At 42.2% G+C, this 5,478-nt stretch overlaps 1 pseudogene; it reads left to right on the top strand.

Annotated features, from left to right (window-relative positions):
* The first annotated feature begins 1,957 nt into the window (after positions 1-1,957).
* LOC134237974 (uncharacterized) lies at positions 1,958-5,092 on the top strand (annotated as a pseudogene).
* Positions 5,093-5,478: the final 386 nt, after the last annotated feature.

Raw genomic sequence — 5,478 nt, 5'->3', positions numbered from 1 at the left:
AAGGTTCAGATCAGTATCTATTGGATGTGAAAGTTTCATGAGAATCGGCCCAGTAGTTTACGAGAAATCGCATGCACAAAATCGGTAAGAATAATAATAATAGGGAAAAAGAAACCGAACGAAAACAATAAGGTCTTCCGTTGAAGACGGAAGACCTTAATAATAATAAAAAGAAGAAGAAACAGTAGAATCACTATAAGGTCTTCCGTGAAGACTGAAAACCTTAATCAGAGCTTTGCTGTTCTTGTGAAGAAGAATTTTAAAGAATTTTTCTATGTAATCTTTAAGATTTTGATCACACATTATGGCTCCACCCTTGCCCCAGGGGTCATGATTTGAACAAACTTGAATCTACACTACAAGAGGATGCTTCAATATAACTATGACAAATCACTGCTTTGCTGTTCTTGAGAAGAGATTTTCCTATTATTTCTATGTTTAACTTTGGGGGGGTCATGATTTGAATAAACTCGAATCTACACTACCAGAGGATACTTCCATTTAACTATGACCAATCCTGGCTTTGCTGTTCTTGAGAAGATTTTTCCTATGTATTCTTATGTTAAATTTTGATACCCCCACTGTGGCCCCACCCTACCCCAGGGGTCATGATATGATAAAACTTGAAGCTACACTACCTGCTTATGCTCCCATATGAGTTTCATCTTTTCTGGCCCAATAATTCTTAAAAAGATTTTTAAAATATGTCATTAATTAATTCATAATTATCTCCCCTTTGAAGAGTGCTTGGCCCTTTATTTGAACAAACTTGAATCCCCTTCACCTTAGGATACTTTGTGGCAAGCTTAGTTGAAATTGGCCTAGTGGTTCTTGAGAAAAAGATGAAAATGTGAAAAGTTTATGACAATGACGACAACAACAACGACAATCAACGGACAAATTTTGATCAGAAAAGCTCACTTTAGCCTTCGGCTCAGGTGAGCTAAAAATGTGATAATTTGGTGCTTTTCCAACAAATACGAAGCACGACAAACAAGGGATGAAAACGGATAGCAATAGGTCACCTGAGTTTACTCGGGTGACCTAAAAATATGCAAAATCATTTATAATGTGTTATTAAAGTTGTTTAATTATTATTAATTTACATTGTATTCTTCAGTATCTACTTGCTCTTTGTTTATTTACGTTTAACCATAATGGAATCTTCCACTGGAAGGGTCTAATTGCTAAATTTAAAAATGGGTTCTGCCCGGAGGACGATCCTATTAATTATCCAATCATATCCTGGGGTTTTCTATTTCTGTTTAAACGCCCTCTATCGGTGGCTAGCTAGCGCCACCTATTTAAGTCATTTTTATCCAATCAAATTACGGGCTGTACTATTTTTAAATCCGACCACTGTTTCATCCAATCAAATCGCTTTATTCATCTATTTCAACCAATGTTTTGGCCAGTAAGCATCACTTTCCTGGAAAATCCTCTGAGGCAGAATCCACGTCGTTTGACTCTGTGATTTGAACTTGTTAAAAATTTTTTTTTTTGTGTGTGTGTGTTCCGTGTGACCGTCCAAGGTCGATCAAGTACATGTTTTAATCGTGCCATCGTGACTTACCATGGACGCTGTAACTACCAGGGTGGTACAGTTCTTTGGACTTCCGACGTGGCTGGGACGAGCCAACCCAGTGAAACTCCTAGTATTCCATGCACACCAGGACCATCCGCGACGGATCAATCCGCCTCGACCCAAGCTCCGGCACCACTGTGTGACCAATCATCGGACAATTTCATCCGAAACGTTCTCGGACAGTTGTCTTCCGCGCAACAGCCCGGACATCAGCCCCCGTCTTATGGTGGAAGTGGAGTGCAAGCCTTAGAAAATACAGGTATGTTTTCTTGACAAGACCCCCCAATTTATTTAAAATCACTTTCAAACCCATCTGCAAATTCTAGCTATTTAGATATCACAGAATTCGCTAATTCGACGGCAAATTTCCAAATGGAAAGAATCCTTTCTGATAATGATGATGGGCAATTAATTTTTAAATCGGGTCCCTTAAAATCTAAGCTCGAGTCCCTATCCATCTCACAATGGTCTGTGGCTAACCTAGCAATTCTGCACAAATTGTTACAGGATAATTCCTTAGCCCAAGGTCAAATTCTCGACTATCTCTCATACACCACAAGGGTGTATCAACTCTTCACCACTCATGACGTAAAATCTGTCTACTTCTATGATAGGGAATACAGAAAGCACCAACATCAACACAAGTTTAGATGGGGCACGGACATCCCCCACATTCAAACAGTCTTTCTAAGACCAAAAAATGCCCCTCCCCCTCAGTATACCCATCAAACCAAACAAAACCCAAGACCCCATATAGGGATTTCCCCTCATCCCCGAGCCTCCCATACATCTCAGGGGATGGAGATTTGCAGGCGATTCAATGCCAAGCGCAGCTGCACTGTGCGGCAAAGTATGCTCATACGTGTTCTGTACCGGGCTGTTCTGAGAAGTACCCTGCTTCAGAGCATGCCGTATCAAAAAACCTCAGGTTTGATCCTCTCTGCCTGGGAAGAAGAGCTTTCCCAAGACCCCGACAAACATTTTATTATTGAAGAAATTAAAAATGGATTTGACATCATCGACCCGACCTTATCCCCTATCCCAGCTGAAATGGAAAATCATCCTTCCTCTCTTAATTCAGACCTTTTTGACAAAGCAACAGACCAAATTCTTAACGAAATTGCTGAAGGTAATTACATTCTTGCACTGTCTCCCCCCATTATTGTCAGCCCCTTAGGAATTATCCCAAAGAAGGACGTTGGGGGTACGTATAATCCATGACTGTAGCCGACCTAAGGGGCAGGCTGTTAATGACTACGTCTCTGATCCTCACAAATTTACATACCAATGATGCTACTCAGTTAGTCAAACACAGATCCTTTATGGCCAAAATCGATTTAAAGTCCGCATACCACTCAGTACCTATAAGCAGGCATAGCAAGTCTGTCACTGGCTTTAAATGGACCATTGGGAACAAAACTTCTTATTTTTTCGATTCTAAATTACCATTTGTTTCCAAAGAAGCCCCAAGCATATTTCACAGGTTGTCCCAGGCAGTATGTAGGATGATGGCTCGTAGGGGTTTCATTATAGTGGCTTACTTAGATGACTTTTTTATTTGTGAACCCTCCAAATACAAGTGCCAAATAGCTTTCCAAACCTTAATCTCCCTGTTGCAAAGGCTAGGGTTTTACATCAATTGGCAAAAAGTGGTTGACCCCACCACAAAATTAACCTTCTTAGGTATCGATACCACATGCTAAATTAGCAGAACTTAAATGCGAACTCAGCGAGTTTCTAGGGCGAAGCCGTGCCTCTAAAAAGCAGCTCCAATCCCTCGCAGGGAAACTCAATTGGGCAGCTTCGGTTGTTTATGGCGGAAGAGTTTTCCTGGGCAGTATCATCAATGCTTTCTGCGCCCTTAAACACAAATCCCATAAGATACGCATCTCCACCGATATCAGGCAAGATATCATTTGGTGGCACAGGTTCCTCGAAGCCTTTAATGGCAAATCATTGCTGCTAAGCAAGAAGCCAATTACATCAGTCAGTACTGATGCCTGCACTGCTGGTGCAGGGGGAGTCTGGAACAATGATTGGTTCTATTGCAATTGGGACCTTGACTTCCCTTCAGCTGCTCCAATGAAAAAGAACTCTTAGCAGTCATCATTACTGCTCACCGTTGGGCCCCCTATTGGGCTAACCACAAAGTCATCTTTTTCTCAGACAATTCAGTAACAGTAACAGGGATAAACAAGTGTACATCCCGGAACCAGGTCATAATGAAATGTTTATGCAGCTTATTCTGGCTCTCTGCCACGCATAACTTTCGCTTTATAGCAAAGCACATACCTGGGATAAATAATGTCCAAGCAGACTTTATCTCCAGGCTTCATGAGAAACAGAAATTTATTACCCAATTGTCTCTCCTCTCCTCCCCTCCCCATCCCTCGCATGGCTGAGTATCGCATATATCTCACCGCACATTCCGTTTTCTTTCACAGGCACACCTTTAACTAGCCCAGCCTCACTAGATGCCAGAATCCATTTGTTCCGAAGTAACATACTAGCAGTCTCCACCAAGAAAACCTATGGTTCTTACTTGCAGGCCTACATCACTTTTTGCAACTCCCTTAACATTTCCTTAGTTCCCATATCTCCCCTAAATTTGGCCAGATTTGTAGCATCCTTATCCTTTCATTTGTCTTTCCAATCGATCTGAAACTACCTGTACGTAGTACGCTTACTTCACCTTGAAGCTGGGTATCCTAACCCATTAGAATCTCACTTCCTCATAAACACCCTTAAAGGTGCAAAGCGAGTCTTGGGAGTTAAAGCTTCACCTAAACTCCCCATTACCCCACAAATTCAAGCGTTGATTTTTTCAAAAACTAGACTTCCAAAAGCCCTTAGATCTAATGTTTTGGACCGCCTGTCTGGTGGCCTTTTTCTCCTTTTTCCGCAAGTCCAATCTCTTAGCCCCTTCTTGGACAGCATTTGACCCAGCCAAACACATGGCCCGTTCTAATGTCCAGTTTATTTTTTTAACTCCAAAGGGGCGATCATTTCTATTTCTTGGTCAAAGACAATTCAGTACTCACAAAGGACGCTTCTAATACCGCTCCCTCATATCCCAAATTCTCCCTTCTGCCCCTCCTGTATGTTAATGCTGGTTTTTAAACTGTTCCCCTCCCCTACAACACCATGCCCTGCATTTGCTTACAAATCTAACTCGAAATGGTATATCCTTACCTACAACAGCTTCCTTAAAATGTTGAAACATAATCTCTCACTGGTGGGCATTGACCCGTCCCAATACTCCGGGCATAGCTTTAGGGGGGAGGGGCCTCCTTTGCATTAGAATGCAGACTCCCCGCAGACCTTATTAAATCCCAAGGGGACTGGAAATCTGACGCTTACAAATCTTATTTAGATCCTTCCCTTTCCTTCCGTCTGGAAGTTGCCAATCGTTTAGGTGCAGAATTACAACGCTTCCTCCCTTCTTGAGCTTGCCAAGAAGCATCCCGGTATTATTGTGTAAATGTGTGTGTATGGTTTTTTCTTATGTTTATCCCCATTTTATTTATTTGATGTCCGGGCTCATTACCTCCGGACATTATTGGGACCCTACAGGTTTCTGTGATTCCCTAACCGTAGGACCTGTGCTTCACCTATAGACCTTGTTGTGCATTCATAATCATTGACAACTTAATTTTATGGATGTTTGTGTGCCGGCCAGGTTCTCAAGCGAACATCCCTCTCATGCCGTCCCATGACCACAGCCTTCCAGACTGTATCCCCTTGACTCTTGCGTGTGATTGATTCCCTTGCTGTATGTATGCTCGCGCTACGCCCTCAGACGAGGCTACCGTCCCAGAGGTCTTCAAGATCCCTATGGACTGTACTTGCTTAGCTGCTACTTGTAATTGTGTTGTTTGTCATTGTCCTATATT

This window comes from Saccostrea cucullata, unplaced genomic scaffold, assembly GCF_032062105.1.
Source record: "Saccostrea cucullata isolate Sc308-1 unplaced genomic scaffold, CSIRO_AGI_Scuc_v1 ctg576, whole genome shotgun sequence".
Classification (NCBI taxonomy): Eukaryota; Metazoa; Mollusca; class Bivalvia; order Ostreida; family Ostreidae; genus Saccostrea; species Saccostrea cuccullata.
The sequence above is the reverse complement of the archived record's forward strand: the minus strand, read 5'-3'. Positions and strand labels throughout refer to the sequence as shown.